At 47.4% G+C, this 25638-nt stretch overlaps 6 non-coding genes across 6 annotated transcripts; 3 read left to right on the top strand and 3 right to left on the bottom strand.

Annotated features, from left to right (window-relative positions):
- Positions 1-6699: 6699 nt before the first annotated feature.
- On the top strand, positions 6700-6772 carry TRNAV-CAC. The gene has a single exon. It is a non-coding gene; the product is annotated as a tRNA-Val (tRNA).
- Positions 6773-9328: 2556 nt separating this feature from the next.
- Positions 9329-9402, bottom strand: TRNAN-GUU. The gene has a single exon. It is a non-coding gene; the product is annotated as a tRNA-Asn (tRNA).
- A 5307-nt stretch (positions 9403-14709) lies between these two features.
- TRNAH-GUG lies at positions 14710-14781 on the bottom strand. Its single transcript has one exon. It is a non-coding gene; the product is annotated as a tRNA-His (tRNA).
- Positions 14782-15385: 604 nt separating this feature from the next.
- TRNAN-GUU lies at positions 15386-15459 on the top strand. Its single transcript has one exon. It is a non-coding gene; the product is annotated as a tRNA-Asn (tRNA).
- Positions 15460-19575: 4116 nt separating this feature from the next.
- On the bottom strand, positions 19576-19648 carry TRNAV-CAC. Its single transcript has one exon. It is a non-coding gene; the product is annotated as a tRNA-Val (tRNA).
- A 3823-nt stretch (positions 19649-23471) lies between these two features.
- TRNAE-UUC lies at positions 23472-23543 on the top strand. Its single transcript has one exon. It is a non-coding gene; the product is annotated as a tRNA-Glu (tRNA).
- Positions 23544-25638: the final 2095 nt, after the last annotated feature.

Raw genomic sequence — 25638 nt, 5'->3', positions numbered from 1 at the left:
AGGATACAGAGACCAAAGACTCCAATCTTAACCTCTGAATGAGGTAAGGGCCATGAGTTGAATCAGTTTCCCACATTTATGAAGAGAGTCTTTAGTCCAGCTTCAGGGAGTGAGAACGCACATCAGGGATTCTGGCCCATCCCACCCCCTTTCCCACTAGGACATTTGGCAATGTCTGAAAACATTTTTATTATCACGACTTGAGGGTGTGTTTGGCTTCTACTGGCATTTAGTACACAGACATCTGGGAAGCCCCAGCCCACAGTGCACCCAAATAGCACACAATGCACGGGAAATCCCTCCCCAACAAATAATTACCCAACCAGTATCAGTTGGGCGAGGTTGAGAACCCCTGGTGTAGATCAATGTCCACACTTTATTTACTAGACAACACTGATTACCGGATATGGAAGCTGAGGAAAACTGGTGTCAGGGAGAACTCAGATTTTGGCCTGGGCACACGGAAGGATGGAGATCGCACGAACTACGGCGGGAGAACTGCAGGGGCAGCAGGTTGTAGGGTGTAGGGGGTAGATCCGGAACCGAGTTCCGGGACGCCAAGCCTTCCATGAAAGCGGTTCCAGCGGGCGATGTCGCGGACCCCGGGGTGTCACGCCGGGAGCCTCCCCTTCCGCGCCCTGGCGGCGACCTCCCGTCTGCACGCGGCCGCCTTGCGAAGACGCGTCACCAGGGCGGCTCTGAGGGGCAACTGGACCGGGGCAGAGCGACTGGCGCGCCGGGACTTGCGGACCTGGCTGGACCCGCCGCGCGCCTTTGGCTTCTCCCAGTGCTCAGTGCGTCGCCTGAGGGCTTCGTTTTGAGGAAAGCTGGAAAGGAACAGTCTTCTGGATCTTCCTCGGAAGGAAGGGCGGCAGCCCCAAGGGTAGGTGAGTAGTCGAAGCTTCTGGGTGCGCAATTCTAACGGAGCTACAACGGGTCGCAGGCTGCGAGAAAACTAAGTGGCACGGGGTGCCCTGGTGACGCGGCGGCTGGGACCCGGCGCTTCCCCCCTCCCCCCATGGCTTGGTCCCGTCCCGTTTTGGCAACGGGCCCCTTCCCTCAGGAATTGTGTTTATCTCTGGGTCCTTGGTGTGTTGCAAAGGACGGATGCAGAAGCGGCTCCGCAGCGAGTCCCCAAGCTCCGGGTGAAGAAAGGGAAGTAATGGCGGTCCGCGGGGTTGCTTCTCCGACTCAGCGCTGAGCACCCCGCTCCGCCCGCTCGCCACAGCAGGCTCTCTTACCCGCGCGCGCTTTTTGCCCTCGGAGCATCCTTGTTCTGATCGTATCTCCATCTCACACGAGGGCCCGAGCGGCTCTACCGCGAGAGTAAGCCGACTTGTCCAAACTTCCGCAGCCAAGCGCGAAGGCGAAGTCTCGCACTGGTTCAGGCCGAGCCACGCTCTTGCTCTCGCCGCTCCTGAGGCGCTCTGCAGACGGTGACAGTCACAGCTGGAAGCGGGCTGGTCGGCTCAGCTTCTGTGGTTCTCCTTGCGTGTAAACTGCGTGTTGGGCGTGTGCAGCAGGTGCCTGCAGGAGACCTGGCGAGGAAGGGAAGGAGCCGAGCCAGGGGTGAGGTCCTCGTCGTAAATACATATTTCTCAACAAATGGAGATAGCAGTTTCTTTTCCTGCCTCATTCTCCCGTTCCTGTTCTCGAACTCCAAATCCGTTAGAACTTTTGATATCGCCCTATAGGTTGCTAAGGTTCTGTTTATTTATTTTTCAATAATTACCAAGCACATTTAGATAAGGCCTTAAGAAAAACATACACTGGCTACAGGTCTTTGGGGAGAAGGACGATACGTGACCGTGAAGCTGGGCAGCTGGGGAGGCCCGGCTTGCTCAGGGCGGAAGGCCGCCCCTTCACAGAAGCCGGGCAGCCGGGAACGCCCGGCCCGCCCAGGGCGGAACGCCGCCTGCTTCAGGGAAGCCGAGCACCCGGGAACGCCCGGTCAGCTCAGGGTGGAACGAAAACCGCCTGCTTCCCTTTTCCGTTATCGCTCCTTTCTCTTCCCAGAAGCGCCCGTTGTTAGTTAGATGAGTCCTTTGAATGTGCTTGTTTAACTATAAACTTTATCCTCCTTCTTCCTTGTCCACAAGACATGTGACTAATATTTGATCTTCATGAGTCCTTCTGTTGGCTATTGTTTCTATCTAATAAAAGTGAGACTGTGGAGTTTCTTGTGGCAGCAGTCTTTTCGACTTGTCCTCTGCTCCCAGTTTCTTGCAGCTGACTTATTTGTGCCTAATTCTTTTCCCGTTCGCCAACAGGAAGCGGCACTCTCTCTTGAAATTCATTGCATTTTTGTCATTTCTAATATGCAGTTAAATCCATCAGTGGTTGTTTTTTGAGTGGCAGTTAAATCCATCAGTGGTTGTTTTTTGAGAATTTTGCTTTCCAATTTCAAAATTTACATTTGGTCTTTCATTTTCTACTTCTATTTCAAATAATTTTTTCTTTTTGTTATGGTTATATTTTCCTTCACATTCTTGAAATAGTTATAGTTGTGGCTTAGTATTTCTTGCCTCCTAGTTTCAACATTTGGTCAGTCTCCCATGATTGTCTTATCTTGAGCATGGGTAAAGTAATATCAGAGTAATATGTCAGTATTTTAGATTGTATTGTGGATACAGTGAATGGTACACATAGAGATTCTGGATTGCTGTGTATTACAAAAGCACCGAATTTTTATAAAAGCAGGCCTGGTTGATATCAAACTGCAAATTCTCTCCCTTGTAATGGATGACAGGTGAAATCTCAGTTGTCACTTTAGCTTTAACTGAACTACTTGGAGGCTGCCCAGCATGCATTATGCAGGAGTTAGCCAGAAACTTGGGCAGAATTTTATAGGCAACTTTCCTTTTCCTTTCTGAGATTCCTTTCCACCTCTTGGTTTTTCAACTGCCATGCTTGCCCAAACATTGTCCTCTGCTCCTTTAATCCAGTAAGACAGTTTGGTTTTGTACTGGAATTTAGCTGACCCGAATAGGGCAGACCAAGGTGTGTTCTCAGCCAAAACCTTGTAAAATAGAAAACTCACTATATGCAGTTCTGTCTTGTGTCTGCCTGCTTTGTTCAGTCTCCCCAGCACTTTGAGATAATATTTTAGAAACGTATTTTATCCTCAGTTTATAGTTGTTATCTGGAGGAGTACTCTTGAAAAAAAAGTGAGCAGCCATGACCAGAAGCTTACCTCATTGTTTCAGTAATGGCAGCTTAGCAAATTGGACTTGAATCTCTGCATGACTGTCTAAGCTTTGACAGATGCTGCTTAATGGGTCTCTAAAGTCACTCCTGCCCCAAGTGTGAAAAAGGAGATATGACTAAAACCAGGATGTGTGGAGGAAGATAAATAGGGCATACAGGTAAGGGGATTGACCCCTCCAGAGGGTGAGGAGCTGGGCCAACCTCAGCACTTTTGGGAAGGGACTAGAGTAGATCGCCATCATTTTTCTTCCTTCATCCATTTTAGGGCTTCCCAAATTGCAGGGAGACCAGATTCTTCTGCATCTACTACATTATGGTACACCGCCAAACTGCTCTGTACACAAAGGATATTGCTCCTGGGTACTGAGACTTTACAAGAAAGCACATTCCCTAGCCAGAAATAGAGTCTGGTCCGCAGTGGTGAAAGCCTTGAATCCTAACCACTAGACCACCAGGGAATTGACCTCTAGGTCTTCTCTCCAGCCGTCTGATGAGAACTCCATTGGAATGGTGCTCTAGCTGGTTTCTTCGTCTCATCCTTCCCTGTCTTGCCTGCCCCTCCAGGGATGGCCTAAAGATCCTACCCTCCAAATTTTCTCCAAGAGGCAAGCCCACAGGGGATTCACCAGGTGCTCTGTCCCCCAAGAGGCACACCGCCTAGGCAGCCAGGTATACAAGTCACAGAGGGAATTTCCACCTCTAGGCTACAGACCTGGAGATGCGCCTTTTCACTGCAACCAGGAGGAAACCATCTGATTGCTGGGAGGATGCAGGAGGGGAGGCTTCCAGGTGAGGTGAAGCTGAGCACTTAGACCCAGGGATCAAAAACAACAGGATTCAGACACATGCAGGAATGGAGACAGGATGGATGGAGATCTCTTTCAAGGTCCTGAACAGAACTCCCTGTATTCTCCCTAACATATTTTGTACCTTACAGTGTTTCCTTCTCATTTGGAATCCTTTGTTCCCGTCCTTCCAGTGCTCTGAACAAAAAAATTTAAGAGTTCTTTTTGACTCCAGTGTTTTGCTCAACCCTCACATCTAATTAGTCAGGAATTCGTGTTTTCCTGTCAGGCAAGTATGGGTGTTGGTCTGTACTATCCGCCTCTTTCTTGATCTCTGAATTAGAGTGAACAACTCTCTTGATAAAAGTGGAGAGATCAATTTAAACAAGTGATTCTTGGCTCGCTCAAGGTCTTAGGTTCTAGACACTTAGTCTCAGGATGGTTGGGTAATGTGAGTTGATGTTTGGGTCTGAGAGTGAACAGTAAAGAAAGAATTGTTGAGATGTTTTCAGTGCAAAAAAGGGGTTTTATTAAAGCAGAGGCATAGGACTCGGGGGAAGAAAAAGTTGCATTATAACTGAGAAACGACTGATAATATAAGGTTTTGTTTTGTTGTTGTTCATGTTTTTTTTTTTAGTCCTGTGGAGGGAAAGGTGACTTTAGGGCCCCAGGAAGTTGAGTCTATAGGTTCCTGGAGGTCTGGCTATTTTTAAGATCGAGTTTTTCTTGTAAATCACGAAGACAATAACAAACTGATAGAGTTTCATGTCCTGCATGACAGTGATCTTTATCAGTTGACCATTACCATTTGTTTTTTTCTTTGTTCTTGGGCAGTCGTTAGTGCTTGAGGAATGTCACACTTTATTGCACCTTGGGTGGGAGGGGAAGGAGTTTGTGGAATGGCAGTTTGCCTTTCCCCTCAGCTTGCCTTTTGTTAATCTCACCAGTGGGGTTGGCTTATCTTCGCACCTTTTCTTTGGCTCAGCCCTCAACTTCAGCCTCTTATTGGTGCCTCCTTATTTGTGCCTCCTCTCCTCTAGCAGAGTCAGGAACCCCATACTCTCCTGTTCAGCCTGCTGCGTGGTGCTTTGGTGAAGTTTGGCAGGATCCTGAGAGGCTCAGGTGCACTCGAAGTGAGTTCGTGGTTTCCCCAGTGACGGCAGCCCTTCACACTCCTGTAAAGGAAAGGCAACTGCTCCCTTTGTTTTGTCCAATAGGGACCCCAAAGTGTCCTACAAATAGAAGAGAATGAAAATAGAAAATAGAAAATAGAACAACAGAACAATAGAAGAACAGAAGAACAGAATAGAAGAGCAGAACAATAGAAGCAACAGAAAATAGAAAATAGAAGAGAAGAAATAGAAGAGAATGATGGATCTTCTCTTCTGACTGGGCAGTGAAAGAGGGAGATAGATCAAGGAGAGAAAGAAAGGGGGGAAATATCATGGAATTTCCTGATCTAAAGCTACCCTGAAGTCCGCCTCTTCTGGAAAGATGCCCTCCACCGTGCCCCACAGTAGCTGATGAGAGTGATACGGCTCATTCCTGCCCTGGTCTCCAGTTTGAGCCAGAGTTGAAAAAGGGCAACCACCTCGGCCTGGTGTCTAATAAACCCATTAGATCTTTAATTACTCAGTTGCATTTTTGCTGTTTAACTGAGACAAACCTGAAAACTTTTCAGACATTACCTTTTTCTGAAAACTGGCCTTAACCTCTTTGCTAATAAAACTTACATTCCAAAACCTGTTCGAGTTTTCCTCTGAGCAGGAAAACTAAAAAGGCAAGTAAAAAGATGTTTTGGGTGTTGTAAAAGTTGAAATAAAGCTGCCCCTAACAAAGAATCAAAAGACCAATGAGGGAGAAATCTTGTGATCATAAAATCTGCAGGGGGCATCCCAGGCTCCTCCACCTTCAGGCAAATCTGAAAGCTCTCTGGTCTATGTTCCGCCTGGCAGCCTGATCTTCAAATGAATTTAATATAAAGCAGAAAACACGGTTTGGCCTATGTTGGACATCTTCAAACAGACAAATGCCCTAGGGACGTCAGCTTCTACTAGGGAATAGGCTAAAAGATGAAAGTGTGGTTAAAATATTGGATTTAAGTTAGTTGACTAGAGTAAGTGACAGCAGCGGGAATCGTAATCGTAATCGTAATCGTAATCCAGAGGACCGCGGAGAAGCGCAGAGAGAAAGGGCCCGCGAGGGCAGAGCGCGCAGGGCAGGCGCGGCCGGGCTGGCGGGAGGCCGGGCAGAGCTCGTCCGCCGGTTCCTAGCACCGAGCAGCGGCCACGAGCCGAGAGCACCGACCGCCCCGCAGCGAAAAGGGGCCACCGACAGCCCGGGAGGGCGGGTGACCCCCGGCCGGGCGGAGGGGGCGCCTGGGGCTCGGACGCACGTGACCCGCCCCCTCCCGGAGCTGGAGAGTCGGCGGGGCGCCTTCGGCACCGGGGCGCGTCGTTCTGGATCTGGAAGCCCTGCGTTTGATGCGGATCCCGAAGCCAGAATGACGGCGGCCCCCGGGTCTTCGCTTCCTGGGGGAAGACGCGGGATCCCAAACCGGCGCCGCAGCGGGGCTGCGGTCCCTTTGCCTGGAGGGTCGCGAGGGCTTTCAGGGGCTTTTTGCACTTAGGAAAGAAGGTGGTGGGCACAACAGTAGGGGTAGGATGGAAGCTGTTCAGGCTCCGGCATGATTTCCGCCGCGTGTTTCGTTTCCGTAGTGTAGTGGTTATCACGTTCGCCTCACACGCGAAAGGTCCCCGGTTCGAAACCGGGCGGAAACAACATTTTTTCCCCCCTCAAAGTTAATCCTCCGTTAGGTAACGTTAGGAAAAAAGACAGGGACATTGGGAAGCAATAGCTGCACCTGTGATTCTCAGGAACTTTGAAAGAAAGTGCCATTACTGCCCAGCTCTGTGATTCTCAGGAACCTTGAGAGAAAGTGCCATTACTACCCAGCTAGCCCACTATCTATGAGCCAGTACCCATTCTCTTCTCCGAAGCAGGTTGAACAGGCCAGAAAGTGACGGGGTTCCCTCCGGAAGCAAGCAACAGTGCCCACTTCGGGTTAGATTTTATATCAGGCAATCCCTTAAAATTCCCTTTGTTACCTTCTACCCGCGAATCTTCTCCATTGGCCGACATCGGAAAACGATTATGTATCTCAAGTATTTCCTAAAGGATACTGTTGAGCTTCCCTCACTCTGGAGCAAAATTGCAAAACAGGTTAATTTCCATGATAAAGCCAAAGTAAATAAATCTAAATCCGTATCTGGATCTCAAGCCAAGGATTTATGGAATCAATATTCCGTATGCATACCAATTAAAGGTATATATTTTTGTATTTTACCACAGTTAAAATAATAACAGCCAAGAACCGCTATATATATTTTTCAAAGACATTACCTTATTTACATATACAAAGAGATACTGGAATAAAAAGACATGGTGAACCCCAGAGAGTGTAAAATTCTGGAGGTGGAAAAGGGAATGGGTGTGGATAAACAGAAAATAACTGAAAGACAAGTATGAAAGAACCTTGTTAGGGCATCTATGTTAATGTTTCCCGAAGTAAGGAACATAATACTTAATCATGTACCCGGGATCTAAAAAATATGTATATTAACTAATCAGGGGGATGGAATTTTTTTAAAAGATTTTATTTATTTATTTGACAGACAGAGATTACAAGTAGGCAGAGAGGCAGGCAGAGAGAGAGAGGAGGAAGCAGGCTCCCTGCTGAGCAGAGAGCCCCATGCGGGGCTCCATCCCAGGACCCTGGGATCATGACCCCAGCAGAAGGCAGAGGCCTTAACCCACTGAGCCACCCAGGCGCCCCGGGATGGAATTTTTAAAAAAAGATTTTATTTATTTAATCGACAGAGAGAGAGATCACAAGTAGGCAGAGAAGCATGCGGGGGTGAGGGGAGCAGGCTCCCTGCTGAGCAGAGAGGCCGATGCCAGGCTCAACCCCAGGACCCTGAGATCATGACCTTAGCTGAAGGCAGAGGCTTAACCCACTGAGCCACCCAGGCACTCCAGGAATGGAATTTTTTAAACGCTATAGGAAAACAGCAATTTTTATCTATGTAAATCAGTCTAGTGAAAAACAAAAGGAAAATATTTTTTTAAATATACGATATGGTGGAAATGAGACCAACAATGTCAGGGATCCCTAACACAAAGACTAAATACTGCTAATTATAATGGATTCAAGTCTCACGGCGGGTATAAAAGTAAGTTCCGGTTACAGCAGTGTAGTAGACAAAAAGGGGATAAATATTAAGAGTAGCACAAATCTGTTCTAAGCTACGCATGAAAGAACTAAAAATGGGGGAAAATATTGTTTCAGGATTTCTTTTTCTTTAGTGCCCACAGGTCTTGCTCACACTACTTCTAAGAATGAAGAGGTAGAGCAAAGAGCAGTGGGCAACAAAGCGCAATTTCTTGAGTAAGAGTATAAAGCTCCTGGAGAGGGAGGAGGGGGGCCCAAGTGGGTTGCCTTTGGTGTTTCTAAGTTTAGGGGTTTTCATGAGCTCTTCTGCATAATATCTTAAGCAAGCAGGATGTGCTGAGTCGTGCCAGTCAGGGCTCTGGTCAGGCATCTGCCTACCTATTAGGTTAATGTCTCGCTGATGGTCTTTTTTTTTTTCTTTTTTAAACATTTTATTTATTTATTTGAGAGAAGAGAGAGACAGTGAGAGAGAGCATGAGCGAGGAGAAGGTCAGAGGGAGAAGCAGACTCCCCGTGGAGCTGGGAGCCCGTTGCGGGACTCAATCCCGGGAATCCAGGATCATGACCTGAGCTGAAGGTAGTCGCTTAACCAACTGAGCCACCCAGGCACCCCTCTGCTGATGGTCTTTTTTTGCTGATGTCTTAACCTCCCCTTGCCTGTGATATCGACAAATGCTTTGTAGTTAATTGTCTTATCTCAGAACACTTTGCAGAATTAATTTCTGCAAGGGCTGCAAAACAGAATGTTAGGGTGGTCCTATCTAAACTGCAAAACAGGATGTTAGTGCTGTCTTATTTTAGCTGTCCTGACTCCATATTTTCTTGTTGGGGACTCTGGCCCTGACTACTTGTGCAACTAACTCTTAATACATAGAAGGTTAAATAAACACTAGTACACAGGGTATGGAAAGTGAGGCAGAGAACAACACTGGTTGTTCTTGCTTTCCCACATATGCTTTAAATAGCTCTTCCGAGAATCTGGGATGATCTTCCCATAAAGGATCCCATAAAGGATCTGCACAGGACAGAATGGTCATAAGATAGACCTCCTTCATTTTGAGAGAGAGAATGCCACAGAACAAAGACTTCCCAAGAGCAAGCACCATGTCCCTGGGTGGGCTCAAACCACCAACCTTTCGGTCAACAGCCAAATGCGCTAACCAGTTGCGCCACAGAGACCTGTGAGAACCCACTTACTCCTTCCAACAAGGAGCAAGCCGAACTGCTGGTTGCTGTGGGGGGAACCAGAAAGATAAAGGGACAGGGGAGCGTAGGGGGATAAGCGGGAAAGAGATCAAGGGAAAAGAGGAATGTGAAAAGGAGCAAAAGAAACAAATATGGATGAGACGAAGGGACTGCTAGGAAATCTGTGAAGAGGCAGAGTTGGACCTGAGAAATGGAAGTTGTTTTATTATGTAGAAGAACAGGGAGGGAGAAACAGAGAACAGTATGAAAGAGACCGGCACAAACATCTGCAGGCGTCCAAGAATAAAACAGCCAAAGAAGTGTAAATAAAAATTATAGTAAGCGCAGTGGCTGCCAGTGGGATTGTGGGGCACCATTACTGTATACGGGTTAGTGCCCTTGTGGCTACAGCAACCTCGGTTCAAACCAAGGTGTAGGTGTTCGTAGTAGGTGCCTAACCAATCTTTGGGCTGCTCTTCATCCCAGCACCGGCTCGGCGCCTTAGTTAGCTGCAGTCAGAACACAGGATACTTAGGAGCCAAGTACACCCGCTAGCCCCACGGCAGGTGCAGTCAGAAGAGGGATAAATTCCACAGTGTACAAACCTTTGGGTGGCGGACCAAAGTGAAACCTTGGAAGTTTCCTTGTCTCCTTACTGAGCAGAAAATATCCCCAAAGATGAAATACTGCCTTTCAAGGAGACTGGCCTATAGTTTTCATGAATGAAATAGTGTCCTCATAGCCTTTTTTTCTGGTAAAGATATTTCAAGTATCAGTGTGTGTGTGTGGGGGGGGGAGGGTTAACACTAAATGAGAACAGGTCTCTGCGTTTACAATAAAATGCAAACAAGTTGTCAGGACAACTACATGACAGCTTGTCTCCATCTGCCACCTGCTAATTTTTATGGAAACAGTAAATTATTGAACTATAGTTCACACAGAGTAAAAAATCACAAATCTTTAGTGTACACTTTGTTGAATGTGGGCAAATGTAATCATCACCCAAATCAAGTTATGAAAAATTGCCATCATCCCCGAAGTATAGGTTGAGCTCCTTTCCGGGTAATTCATACCCTATCTCGCTTAGTTAATTATTATTTTGAGGTCTATTTGCTATAGGTTACTATTGATTATTCTCAAAATTCAAATGAATGAATGCTTATTTTTTGCATTTGCCTTTTTTTTGCATTTGCCTTTTATTTATTTATTTATTTATTTTTTTAAAGATTTTTTTTTATTTATTTATTCATTTGACAGATAGAGATCACAAGTAGGTAGAGAGACAGGCAGAGAGAGAGGAGGAAGCAGGCTCCCCGCTGAGCAGAGAGCCCGATGCGGGGCTCGATCCCAGGACCCTGGGATCATGACCTGAGCTGAAGGCAGAGGCTTTAACCCACTGAGCCACCCAGGCGCCCCTGCATTTGCCTTTTAATGCAATATTCTGTTCATTAAATATATCCATATTGATAGGTACATAACTTGATTTTGGTATTATTGGAGAAACTTTGGTGTTATTTGGTATTAATTAGTATTATTGATCAATATTCTTAGTGTTTGTTGAATATTCTGTACCAGTCTTTCTATGTACTTGTGCATTGATAGGTATACTGCAGTTGCTGGGTCATGGAGTAGGTATGAGTTTAACTTTATTATAAACTGCCAACAGTCCTCTAGAATAGTTTTGAACAGTAACTACAGTTGCAATTGTTCCACAGTCTTATCAGCATTTGGTGTACTAATTCTTTTTATATATAGCCATGTTGGAGAGTGGGTAATATTATCTCCTTATATTTTAATTTGTATTTCCCAAATAAATAAAATATCAAGAATATATTTTTTAAAATAAGTTCCACACCTTGGACTCACAGCCCCGAGATCAAGATCTGACCTGAGCTCAAGAGTCAGACACTTAATCGACTGAGACACCCCTCAAGAATGTTTCATATAACTTTTGGTCATTAAGATATCTCACTTTGTAAAGAAAATCTATTCAATATTTTGCCTTTTATTTGGTTTAGTTTTTTAAAATTAACTGATTTAAAAAATCGTCATATATTTGAATAATCAAGACATTTTAAAGTAATATGGCTAATATATTTTCTCAGCTTGTGATTTAACTTTTTTTTTTTTTTTTTTTTTTTTGGTCAGAGAGAGTGAGCACAGGCAGACAGAGTGGCAGGCAGAGGCAGAGGGAGAAGCAGGCTTCTTGCTGAGCAAGGAGCCCAATGTGGGACTTGATCCCGGGATGCTGGGATCATGACCTGGATCCCGGGATGCTGGGATCATGACCTGAGCCAAAGGCAGCCACTTAACCAACTGAGCCACCCAGGCGTCCCTAACTTTAAAAAAAAAAAAAAAAGATTTTATTTATTTATTTGACACACACAGAGAGAGAGGGAATATAGCAAGGGAAGCGGGAGAGGGAGAAGCAAGTCTCCTGCGGAGCAGGGAGCCCAATGTGGGGCTCAATCCCAGGACCCTGAGACCATGACCTGAGCCAAAGGCAGAGGCTTAACCCACTGAGCCACCCAGGAGCCCCTAGAATTTTAAAAGTTTTAATTAAAAAATCTGTGACATATTCTCAAAATAAAAATATTCTGGGGAGCTATCAATGACAATGCACAGAAAACACTTCTAAAATGCTCTTAGAAGAATCCATTAGGCTCCTGTACTTGTAGGAATGATGGTATTAGCATACTCTATGGTCCCAGGAAGATTCAGATATTATCTTTCAAACCTGTCAAGTGCTGAGTGAAAATGATTCTTTTGGAAATCTTTACAACACAGTTTTCCCCTAGTTGAAACGGATGTTTACTGGATCCAGGGAAAGTCTTCGTAGATTACTTGCACAGGTATTTTCTTCCTTGGTCTCCGCCTCCGGCTCCCTGTCTGTCTCCTTTTTTTTTTGTATTTTCTGAATTACATTCTTCCCAAGGCTATCTCCAGTGTTTCCTCCATAGGACATAGCATTTTATTTTTTAGATGGCACTTTAAAAAGCCCTGAGAATGCATCATGCAAACACACGCATACAAACTCACATTCGTCATATTTGAACACTTACCTCACTTACACATTCCTCTTCCTCACGCCCATCTAGGGCAGGTACCTGATCCACAATCCATCCAGGACCAATTCTAGAAGGTCCTGGGATGGATCCAACATCCCCCAGAATTGATCATCCAACCAATTTCATGTATCTCCTACTCCAGACCTTGATGACAAACATTTGTGGCTGCCTCACACCTACGTTACAAGGTGCCCGTGGGCACGGGTTCATAGCTCCAAAGCACAGGAGCCAAAGGCCTCTTCTGCGCTAGGGTTTGTGTGGAAACACTGAGGCTGGTTGGGTCAAGTGCGTTTCTCCCTCTTGGTATTGGGTCCCCACCCTCATACCCTGGCTCTCCTCCCTCATCCCCCCGGGCTCTCCTATTTCGTAACCGAAGTCCATGATGTAACTTCTCGCACAACGCCTCCTGTCCAAAAGGTGCCAGAGGTACACTCGGCGCATTCCCTACAGCCGAAGTGTCTGTGGGCGCTCCTGCGCCGGGACCCTGCCCATCGAGCTCCGCACCAGGCGCGAAATTTCTCGCAGGTTCGTGGGCGAATACCTGCCGAAGAAATTCCACGCGGCGTATAATGGTGAGAAAGCACGGGGGACGTCGCCCGAAGGCCTCTACATTCCCTCTGGGGCCAAGTCAGAAGGAGACTCCCCTTCCAGAAACGTGGGGGCCCGAGACCCGCCTTCGCATTCAGGCTCCCGGTGCCAGCGCGACCTCTCGGTCCCTGCCCCGGCTAGCCAGCTGTTCCTCGCCTCTCCTGGCTTCTCCCTCTCCCTCCTTGTTTTCCGCTCCCTCTGTGCTCTTTGGGAACCGGAAGCCGCCACCCCTCCCACCCACCCATCTCCAACCCGCGGAAAGGATCCAGCCTCCTCTCCCGTGCCTGCGGAGGAAATTGGATCCATGTTTGCCAAACAAAGGGAGGAGAGAAAACCTGCGGCAGCTCGCAACCGGTTCGGTGCTCGTGCTCCTGGCTCAGCCCTTCGACGGGCCTGGAACCCGCTAGAGACACGCGCGGCTCACGGAGCTGGCCCAGTTAGCGTCTCTCCCACCGCACCTCCGGAAAGAGCAGGAATATCCTGTGGGGGTCGCTCTTACGGTCCAGAAGACGCACCTGACAACGGGTGCTGCCGGAGCCCAGACTTTGCACACCGGACCGCTTCTCAACGTCGTTTCGTCGTCTGGTCCATCCCCGGGAGGGCCTTGGAGACAGGACGAAGGATGGAGGAGGACGCACTCTTCAGTGGCAATAAAAACTCCACTTTTCTGTGACTTGCCTCACTGTTCCTCTCCATTCTTCCGGTCTAGCATAGAAGAACGGTGGTCTTGCTCACCTTGGAGACGTGTGTATGTGTGTGTTTTGGTCCATGGCTCCCTTTCCTTCAGTGGACATTTAGTCACATATACACAAGTGACTTGTAGAATGGCATTTGTATGAGTCCTCAATTGCTGCAGATTGAAATCACTCAAATATCTATCATTTGTCTTTAGTTTTACGATAATATACTTATCATCACGCTAGCATCATTATCTTTAACACCAGAATTAAAGTGTGACAAATGCAATAACATGTATAAAAACTATAATGTTGCTTGATAATGGCTAGATAGAAAAAGTGTATATTCATCCATGTGAATTTGAAGAAACGACCAGGCTAATCTGTGGGGGTAGACATCAGAATAGTTTAAAATAGCAGGGATGGGTAGCCATTACCTGGAAAAGTGTATCAGAGAGCCATACGTTGGCTTGGCTGATGGAAAATTTCTGTCTTGATCCTGGTGATAATTGAGCATTTCAATATTTAAATAGCTGTCCCTTAATTATTTGGGCATTTTGTTCTGTGAACACACATTGCTATTTTCCTTTTTTAGGATAAAAATTAGCTATCCAACGTTAGAGAGTCCAACGTAGGCCAGGACAGTTCTGGAGTGTATATTGCAGACTCTCCAAAATCTGCTCTTTTTTTGTGTACGAAAGTCTCACTCATGTGTAAAATATTTCCACCAGAAAAGCCCCCGATATGACCAGACCATTTCCTTAGCGGAAGCGATACACAGGGCTTATTGAGAGCTTGCACGTCACATCTTTAGACATTTTGTTAAATGGTGACGTGGGGCACGCCCGGGGTTCTCCTCTCTTCTACTGACCATGTTGCACTGGTGTCCAGCGAAAAGCGTGGCCCCTTGCCTTGCAGGTAAGGGGAGCGGCCCGTGCGGTTTGAGACACAAAGAAAAACGGAAGTTTTGCCGTGACTCGGATTCGAACCGAGGTTGCTGCGGCCACAACGCAGAGTACTAACCACTATACGATCACGGCGCGCCACAGCCCGGGTGGCAAGCTGAGAACTTGCTCTACTAATTTTGACAAATTCATTCCAATCACCGCGCCGCTTTGTTCTCAGGTACTCGTGCTGTTTCCCTCCCTATTCTGATGCATTTATCATCTCCACTGCATCCAGCCCGTGCATCTGTAGGGATCTCCTGGGAAGTAACTTTGCAGCGTTTATGTCTCTCCCATTTCTTTCTGTCCTCCTGACATTTCCTCTCTTGATCCCCGCACCCTCCCCTCCGGCTCCTATCCAGCCGGCCGCAGCCGAGTGGGGCGCCAGCAGGGCAGATAGTAGGCGGGTGAAGGCAAAGCAACTGGTAGAGCCATTACGCGAGCCCACCAGGCATTCCGCTTCTCTTGGGCCCCTCTTGCCTCAGGCCGGGGGATCACCGGCATGGAATGCTGACTGCCCTTCCGCCTTCGGAAACGCCCAACGTACGGGTTTCAAACGCGACAGACACCCTCCCTCGACTCCTTTCGGGTTTTCGGAGACTTTGGAGACTTAACGGCTGTCCTGCAAAGGTGGGTAGCTCCCTCTAGCGTTGAGTGCATGTGCTTGCTCTCTGTTGGATGGGGAGGCGCGGTTCCACTGGTCTCTGTGGCGCAATCGGCTAGCGCGTTCGGCTGTTAACCGAAAGGTTGGTGGTTCAAGCCCACCCAGGGACGAGGTGGTATTTTTAGAAGGTGACAGTGTTTGCAGTTGTTTCTACCCTGTGCATTCTCTCACCTAATGGGAGAGAAATGCCTCTATCACCCTCCGGTCCTTAAGTGTTTTGTGTACAAGAGAAGGACCTAAGCCAAAATCGTCACGGATCCTCAGATCCAGAAGAGCTCAGGAGGAAAACAGGTCACCAGGAATCCTCAAGAGTAGAGTCATCGTTGTTAACCTGAATTCCTTTTGACAATGAAGCTTCTTTGTGTTAGTATTTATTTAACCCTTTCCATTTACTTTTGAAATTAAGTTGGTTTTATGCTATTCGTATCATAAATAATACCTTGGTCCTATGCAGCTAATACTGTACACATCCTTACCGAAGAATGCTGGAAGAGCAATTACATGGTTTCTACACGATTCCATGTTTCTCCTTTTGTTGGTTTATTAGCTATAATTCTTTCGTTATTTCAGCAACTGCTTTAGGCTTCATAGCTGCATACATCTGTAATTTACCGCAATTGGCCTTTAAGTCAACTCATATCTCTTAACATTTCTCCTTTACCTGTCTTTATGCTAGTTTTGTCATGCATTTTATGTTGCATGTTATAAACCTCACAATCCATCGTCATTACCTTTGTTTAATCTGTTCCTTGTTTTCAGAAATTTGAAGATTTTATTTATTTATTTATTTGACAGACAGACATCACAAGTAGGCAGAGAAGTGGGCGGGGACGGGGGAGGTGGGGGGGTGGGAAGCAGGCTCCCTGCTGAGCAGAGAGTCCCATGCAGGATGCAGGCCTCCATTCCAGGACCCTGGGATCATGACCCCAGCCGAAGGCAGAGGCTTTAACCCACTGAGCCACCCAGGCGCCCCCAAGATTTAAATAAAAAGGATAAAAAATTAATAAAAATATTTATTAATTAAATAATAAGTAATAAATAAGTAAATAAATAATATTTATTAATTAAATAATAAGGAAAAATAAAAAGTATTTTCCCATGCCAATATCATTTCTGTTGTCCTTCATTCCTTAGGTTACATGCAGAGTCCCATTTGGTATCAGTGTCCTTCTTCCTGAAGGACTCCTTTAACATTTTTTGCAGTGTGGGTCTGCTGGTGATGAAGTCTAACAGCATTTGTATGTAAATGTCATTATTCACTTTCATTTTTGAAAGACTTTTTTGGGGGAAGGAATCATAGAATTCCATGTTGACTCCGCTCCAGTCATTTAAAGATATTTTCTATAAACAAGCACTCCAGGAAAAACCAGGCCTCCGGGGCGCCTGGGTGGCTCAGTGGGTTAAAGCCTCTGCCTTCTGCTCAGGTGATCCCAGGGCCTTGGATTGAGCCCCACATCGGGCTCTCTGCTCAGGGGTGAGCCTGCTCCCCGCCGCCCCGCCACCTCTGCCTGCCTCTCTGCCTACTTGTGATCTCTCTCTGTCAAATAAATAAATAAAAATCTTAAAAAAAAACAAAAACAAAAAAAAAACCCAGGCCTCCAGTAACAACTCCTTACTTCCAGACATTGCATGTATTTTATACTTCCTAAAATGACAATGATGACCACCTGTACCAACACCCCCTAAAGGTATTCACACTTCCTATCAACCTGTTAACCTGTAGCCACTCTATAATTTATAAAAATATGCAGCAACATTATATTAAAAACAGTATTTTTTTATTTCTCTCTTTCTGTATATATATTTTAAAGATTTGTTTATTTATCTTAGACACAGGGAGAGATAGCAGCAGGGAGGAACAGAGGGAGAGGACATCTCAAGCAGACTCCCCACTGAGCAGTGAGCCTGATGCAGGTCTCAATCTCTGGACCCTGAGATCATGACCTGAGCCAAAATCAAGAGTCAGATGCTTAACCAATGGAACCACCCAGGCACCCCTGTTATTTCTCTTTTAATTAGAAGTTGTCCAGGCAAAGATTACACATTAATTCAATTTAATATCATTTAAAGAACTAATAGATCTTAAAATCTCAAAGGAAGCTAACACATAGTAGAGAAATATATGTTGGAATTATGTATTAGATTATACCTAAAACATTTACTGAAGTTTGTGTGTAGAATAATTAATTATGATGATTTCTAGAATTTTAAAAACTTAATCTTCACTTAAAAGATACTATATGGTATATGTTAGGTATCCAGTATATTTAATTTACTGGAACACATAATTTTAAATTGTGTAAAGTTAGTTATTGGAATTACAGTTTGTCAATGACCAATAAAACCAGGATAGGTAATTTAGGATGTTAAGTGTCATTAGGATTCTGAAGAGAAAATTAAACCAAGACTTGTACAAACTAGAATACTATGCTATCAATATTTTCTAAGTTGTTAGAAAATCGGGAAGACAGCATAGAGCAGTTTTTAGACCAAAATGATTAAACCAGTCTGATGTATACAAGGAGCTCTCTTTAGAAACATGACATGAAAAAAAAATGACATGACATTAAACATTTTCTATGCCATAATATGTCAACTATTAAAATTCTTTTTTTAAAAAGATGTATTTATTTATTTGAGAGAGCAAGCGCATGGAGCAGGGGAAGGGGTAGAGGGAGAGAATCTCAAGCAGACTCCCTGCTGAGCAGTGGAGCCCAACATGGGGTCTCTCTATCTTATGACCCTGAAATTATGACCCTGAGATCATGACCTGAGCTGAAATTAAAAGTCAGTTGCTTAACTGACTGAGCTGCCCCTCATTTATTAAAATTATTTGATTTGTTAAAAGTATTTGAGATTTATCCTTACTAACATCTTGAAATTTTTTCCCTTGTACCTAGCACTGAGACCACTAATTTATCCACAGCTAAATCGTTTTTCCCCTTCTGAGTTACAGATTCAGCAAGAAAACAAGTGCAAAGTATAAAACCTCAATGGTAGCATCCTTGGGCTCCACTGAGGTCATGAAAATGAAAGCTCAGTCACTACCCCACTTGAGGGAGAGACACAATTGAACACACACCAATCAGTATGTGTCTGGTTGGACTCAGACTGAAGCTAGGACCAGGTAAAGGCATAACAAGACATAACATCTCACCTCTCCCTGCCTGGGAGATGGCTCTGGACCCTCAGGCTAGGCCTCACCAGACTTTAGGGATTCAGAGCAGGGGCTCTCTGCCCCTGGAACTTGGGACACACCTACCTCTGGGGATAAAGAATAGGCTTCTTCATGCTGGCAAGCTGGGAAAAGAGTTTTCTTGACTTAGGTAGTGGCTGTGAAAGAGGGGAATGCTAGCCACTAGACTATCAGTAGACCTTGCAAGATCTCTGCTTTGGCCTTTGCAGTAAAAGTTGGATTTACCAGAGGGACAAACCAAAAATGGGGTCAATTCCCAGCGGCCCAAGGCTCCCGGCTTGCCTGGCTGCTCAGCACCTCTCCCAGCCTCAGCGGCACTTTGGGCTCTGAAGTCTGACCCCAAGCTAACTGGTCGGTGCTCCTAGTCTAGCTTTACCCCTGTGTGTGGCAGAGCCCAGGCCATGCTCTCTTGGTGAGCCTCGGTTTCCCGATGAGTAAGGTGCGGGTGAAGAGCAGAGTGTCCCTCTATTGGTGACCTCCCAACTAGCTCAAGGGCTGTCCTGATGATGACACCTGAAGGGCTTCTCCGCGCCCCCGTGGGCTCATCGGGTGGAGCCTGAAACGCTGACTCGACGAGTCCCAGGTGCAGTTCGTCTTCTTTGGTTCTGTCGGGGCAAATCCACCTGTTGCGCCAGCGGGCTGGGCTCGGGAAAGCCAAGTGTACGGCTCCGGGAGGACGTGGTCGGTTCTCCGAGCCCGGGTGCCCGTCCGCCTGTAGAGCGGGTTGAGGCGCCAGAGGAGCAGGTTAGGGGGTTTCTGGATGTAGAGGAAACATGCGTTGGGCTTTGTCCCCGGTGCCCTTCTCGGCCTGCTTGACTGGTTGTGGCCGGCTCTCCACTGAGGCCGGCAGCGGACGAACGAGGCCAGGTTGTCAAGCGCGGAGCAGGCTTTCAGGAAGCAAGGGAGCAGCAGCCTGGCTTCGTGTTTGTTTCTCTGAAAGGAAAATGAGGCTGCGCACGCTGCCTTCCCCTTGGCTCCAAGCGTCCTCCTTGTGTGTCGTCAACAGGAGAACTAGGGGGCAAAAAGACATTGTTTCCGCCCGGTTTCGAACCGGGGACCTTTCGCGTGTGAGGCGAACGTGATAACCACTACACTACGGAAACGAGACGCACGGCGAGAATCATGCCGGAGCCTGAACAGCTTCCATCCTGCCCCTACTGTTGTGCCCACCACCCTCTTTCCTAAGTGCAAAAAGCCCCTGAAAGCCCTCGCGACCCTCCAGGCAAAGGGACCGCAGCCCCGCTGCGGCGCCGGTTTGGGATCCCGCGTCTTCCCCCAGGAAGCGAAGACCCGGGGGCCGCCGTCAGTCTGGCTTCGGGATCCGCATCAAACGCAGGGCTTCCAGATCCAGAACGACGCGCCCCGGTGCCGAAGGCGCCCCGCCGACTCTCCAGCTCCCGGAGGGGGCGGGTCACGTGCGTCCGAGCCCCAGGCGCCCCCTCCGCCCGGCCGGGGGTCACCCGCCCTCTGGGGCTGTCGGTGGCCCCTTTCGCTGCGGGGCAGTCGGTGCTCTCGGCTCGTGGCCGCTGCTCGGTTCTAGGAACCGGCGGATGCGCTCTGCCCGGCCTCCCGCCAGCCCGGCCGCGCCTGCCCTGCGCGCTCTGCCCTCGCGGGCCCTTTCTCTCTGCGCTTCTCCGCGGTCCTCTGGGCAGCGGGGGTCCTTCCGATTCCTGCCGCTGTCACTTATTCTAGTTGACTAACTTATGCCCAACATTTTAATCATGCTTGTACGTTGTTTTAGGCAGTATCGTAGCAAAGGCTACGTGTTAGGACATTTGCCTGTTTTAAAATATCCAACACTATACGGGCCAACTCACGATTCCTGGCCAGTACTGAATTCGTTTGAAAACCTGGTAGAGTATAAATCTATTCAGGACCCAGGGGGAGTCCACTCAAATTTCAGGATTGTTCGATTTCTCCCTAATTGGTCTTGAGATTCATTTTGAAGAGTTTTTTTTTTTTTTTTATTTAAATTTTAGTTAACATAACAGTGCAACATTGGCTTCTGGAGTAGATTTCAGTGATTCATCACTTACATACAACACCCAATGCTCATCACAAGTGCACTCTTTAAGACCCATCACCCATCTAGCCCCCCCCCCAACCCTCAGTTTGTTCTCTATCCTTAGGAGTCTCTTATAGTTTGTTTCCTCTTCCTTCCCCCCCATATGTTAATCTGTTTTCTTTATTAAATTCCAAAATATGAGTGAGATTATATGGTTTTTGTTTCTCTGACTGACTGACTTCATTTAGTATAGTACACATAGTTACAAATATGAAGCTTTCATTTTTTAAAAGATTTTATTTATTTGACAGAGAGAGATCACAAGTAGGCAGAGAGGCAGGCAGAGAGAGAGAAGGAAGCAGGCTCCCCACTGAGCAGAGAGCTCGACGTGGGGCTCCATCCCAGGACCCTGGGATCATGACCTGAGCGGAAGGCAGAGCCTTTAACCCACCGAGCCACCCAGGTGGCCTGAAGATTTCATTTTTTGAAGGCTGGGTTATATTCCATTGCATTCCACATCATCTTTGTCCACTCATCAATCCATAGATATTTGGGCTCTCTCCACGGTTTGGCTATTGTTGATAATGCTGCTATAAACATTTGGGTTCATGTACCCATTCGAATCTGTATTTTTGTATCCTTTGGGTAAATACCTAATAGTGCAATTGCTGGATCCTAGCGTAGTTCTATTTGTAACCCTTTGGGGAACCTCCATACTGTTCTCCAGAGTGGCTGCACTGGTTTGCATTCCCACCAACGGTGCAGGAGATCCCCTTTCTCCACATCCACTAACACCTGTTGTTTCTTGTGTTGTTAATTTTAGCCATTTTGACAGGTGTGAGGTGGTATCTCATCATGGTTTTGATTTGTATTTCCCTGATGATCAGTGATGCCAAGCATCTTTTCATGTGCCTGTTAGCCATCTGGATGTTTTCTTTGGAGAAAAAGTGTCTATTCATGTCTTCTGCCCATTTCTTAATTGAATTGTTTTGGTGTGTTGAGTTTGAGAAGTTCTTATAGACTTTGGATACTGACCTTTTGTCAGATGTGTCCTTTGCAAATATCTTCTTCCAATCTGTAGGCTGACTTTTAGCTTTGTTGACTATTCCCTTCCATGCGCAGAAGCTTTTTATCTTGGTGAAGTCCCAATAGTTCATTTTTGCTTTTGTTTGCTTCTGGCGATGTGTCTAGTAACAAGTTACTACTACTGAGGTCAAAAAGGTTTCTGCCTATGTTCTCCTCTAGGATTTTGGTTTCCTGTCCTTTAGGTCTTTCATCTATTTTGAATTAATTTTTGTGTATGGTGTAAGAAAGTGGTCCAGTTTCATTTTTCTGCATATTGCTGTCCAATTTTCCCAACAGCATTTGTTGAAGAACTATTTCGTTTTACCTTGAACAATACCTGAAACTTCCTTTAATTTGCCTTTTGTAGTTTCCCTGTTCAACAGGTCGCAGAGTGCAATTTTTAACTTAGGAGGGACAAAGAGGTGAAGGCGTTTTCACAGAAAGCCATGTCTGGAGGGCTTTTCACGTTTACCTCAGAGCGAAGTGCTAACAGGCGGAAATGCTGAGAAATGCTCTCTCTCTCTTTCGTTTTCCTTTAGAAGTAAACGTTTGGGGGAAGAAATGTGCCACTTTCTCCAGCAGTTGCGCCTCTTAGTGCGGTGTTTACGGAGTTTTCTCCACACTCGGAGTTCAAGCGCTCCCACCCTGAGGAAGTGAGGCAGGACGCTCACTGGACACCGCCCTCAGTGCTCTGTCTTCCTCTCTTCGGCTCAGAATGCAGTTGAGGATGTGACTGGACTGCCTCATCTTCACCAGCAACCGGAGGGCTTAGTTCCAAAAGATCATTCCATCCCGAAATTTCATTACTTTTCCCTCCCTTTCCTTCCCTCCAAATTCTATTTTTCTCCTCCCCCGTCCGGGCAGTGGAGAGGATTCACCGTCTTACTGTCGCATTGGGGGACCCTTTGCGGTCCCGCGTGGACAGGAGAAAGGAAGGGCAGTCAGCCCTCAAGGACCACAAACTAACACATTCGCGTCACTGACGCTGGGTTCCCGCAAACCCAACCGAGCGCTTCTTGGAGCTTCTCTGTAGGCGGAAAGGGAAGACGCGTGGGATTCTAGACCCGGCGAGAGGGGCCGCGCTGCCCCTGCCCTGCTCCTCGGTGCCCGCCCCGAAGAGGCTCGTTGGACGCGCAGAGCCCGGGAAGAGGCTCCAAGGCGGCCCGGCCCGGGCCCGAGAGTCCTCGCCGCCGGTATCGGCAGAGTCGTTTGCCACAGGCGGGCCGCTGGGAGAATGTGTGGCTCCCGGACCGCGGCGGACGAGACAAGAAACGCGACTTCGGACGGAGCGGCTGTGTGGCGCGGAAGAAAGGCCGGCGTCGAAGAAGACTGTTCGGAAGACTGTTCGGGCCGAGCGTGGAGAGCAGTGGGGAAGCGCATGGCTGCGGGTTGTGGGGGGGCGGAACCCGGAGTCCGGTTCCCGGCCGTGGAAGCTTCCTGAAAGCGGTCTCGGTCCGCGCCGCCTGGGTAGCTGCGTCCTCCGGAGTCCACCGGCTGATGTTGGGGTCCCCGGGGTGTTGCCCCGGGCGCCTCGTGCTCCCGCGTCCTCTTCTCATCTTGGTGTTGGCGCGCTGCCGCCTCGCGAAGGCGCGTCCCCAGGGTGGGTATGAGTGGCCGCCAGGCCAGGATTGGTGCCCGGACTTGTGGACCAGAAGGGGCTCGGGGCGCGACCGTTGTCCCACACAGCGTGAGGTCTTTCTTGTAGGGCTCTTTTTATTAAAAGAGCAGAGAGGGAATGGCCTTAGGGGTCAATTCCTGAGAGGGGCGTGCGTCACCCAGAGGAATGGACAGACAGGAATCAGTCACAATTTAATGCAGAACGTACCTGTATTTCTTAAAAACAAAGTACTGGCGGCTCCCTGGTGGTCTAGTGGCTAGGATTCGGCGCTTTCACCGCCGCGGCCCGGGTTCGATTCCCGGTCAGGGAATGCTATTTTGCAGTGGCTCCCAGAGGCACACATCCGCGGGTGAAGAGCCTCTGCCTCCGCGCTGAGTCCTTTAAATGCCGAGGAGGTCAGGCCCCGGGGTCTGTGCCAACTCCCATGCTGGGAGAAAAGAGCTGGAATGAGCCTGGACAGAAACTCCTCTTAATCTACTTACTTCAGAAACCTAAGGTGTCACTTTGGGGATTTCCATCTAAAGAGAACTTGGAACTTCCATTCATTCCTTCAAACAAAACTAACCAACCAACCAAACAAAACCCAGCGACACACGAACTGTGAAATATAAAAAAAATGTTGCAAGAATAGTAATAACCTATATCCCTCACCTCAGTGCACCAGTTAGCATTTTCCCACATTTACTTTCTCTCTTTCCATATATTCAGTCTGGACACCCTTTGAAAATACCTTGCAGACATCTCAAGATAATTGGTTAGGCCACTGTTTCTCCTTTTCTGGACAATGTCCCTCAAAACCAGCCTCTGCAGGACCTCTCCTCCAAGGCTAAGGAGAGGGCTTGTCCTCTGGAGGAGGCCTCTCTAGTCCCTTCAGGAACCAGACACTTGTTGCCCTCCGGCTGTAGAGAAGCTTCAAGCTGACTGTTATTGCCTCTCCTGGAAGGTGCAGGCCAGGTGTGCCCTGTGGCTGTAGGAACACGATTAGGATGTCGTGCCCTGCAACCACTTCCTCTCTGGACTCCTTCTGGTGGCTTTGGTGGGCAGGGGGTCTAGGGTCAGCCTGAGCTCTAGAACCCCCCCACCCCAGGACAGTCCCTTCAGGGAGGTGTAGCTCCCCCTTAGCTCCTGCCCTCCTGGCTCTCTGTGCTCTGCAGGGATCTGAAAGGGTCCTGGCGGAACAAATGGGGAAGAATCCTTTCCTCTGGGGGGAGGGTGAGGGGAGCAGGTGGAAAATTCTTCAAACGGAAGGGGAGAGTTTTCAAGAGCTTTTCAGAGTTGTCTGTGTTGGTGCTGTCAGGTAGGTGGTGGCCCTGTGATGATGGTGCCTAGTCTTCTCTTCTCCTGGCCTTGAGCTGGTCCTGGCTTCAGTCTGAGTCCAAGCAGACACAGGCAACTTAATTTGCAGCTTGTATTCAATTGTGCTTTGTCCCCAAGTGGCTTAGTGACTGAATTTCTGTTTCCAGGGTCTTAGAGGAGTTGAAGGATGCCTTTGATATTTTTTCCTTACATTTCTGTAGACATCCCTGAGAAAATGGATACATGAAGGTCTTTCACAAAAGCAGTTGCTGCCTGCTTTCCCTCTAGGATACTTTCCTGTAAGAAGATCCAACCAAGGGAACAAAATTCATTTGACTTAAGGCTGCTTCTGTCTGTTACAGTTTCTTTAATCCTGAGTAAAATTTCTTATTTGGTGACCTCTGGGTCAGCATAAATACACACATACAGGGGTGCCTGGGTGGCTCAGTGGGTTAAAGCCTCTGCCTTCGGCTCAGGTAATGATCCTGGGGTCCTGGGATTGGGCCCCACATCGGGCTCTCTGCTCAGCGGGGAGCCTGCTTCCCCCTCTCTCTCTGCCTGCCTCTCTGCCTATTTGTGATCTCTGTCTGTCAAATAAATAAATAAAATCTTAAAAAAAAAACCAATACACACATACGTCCACACATATATACATACATACAGGGCAAGACAATAGATAGTGCAGCTATTGAGAAGCTAGAAATAACAACTGCACCCTTATAAAACATCATTATCTACATCAAAACAAATAATACAAAGTCAAAAGAAGAGAAAGTAGAGCCAACATGGCTGTGTTTCCTGAACCTTGGCCCTGCACTTGGGGGTGGCCTGTGATATGAATAATTAACACTTGCTCTCATGGCTTGTGTTCTGGCCAGTTCAAGCATGTAATCAAGGACTGACTTGGGTGGAATGTTCACCATTTTACAACAGCCAAATGCCCTTGAGACCTACAGCCTTGGCTATGGAGCTGTTCAAAACATGAAGTCTGGATTAAAGTGTTTGACTTAAAATTTGGTCAAATAAAAAAAATAAAACCCAAAGTGACAGAAGCCAAAGGGATTCTCTATTTCTGAAAGAAAGGCAGGGCAGAGTCATTGCAGGTTGAG

The sequence above is a fragment of the Enhydra lutris genome, unplaced genomic scaffold (assembly GCF_002288905.1).
Source record: "Enhydra lutris kenyoni isolate GAN:26980312 unplaced genomic scaffold, ASM228890v2 scaffoldscaffold88, whole genome shotgun sequence".
NCBI lineage: Eukaryota > Metazoa > Chordata > Mammalia > Carnivora > Mustelidae > Enhydra > Enhydra lutris.
This window is presented reverse-complemented; position numbering and strand designations above follow the sequence as displayed.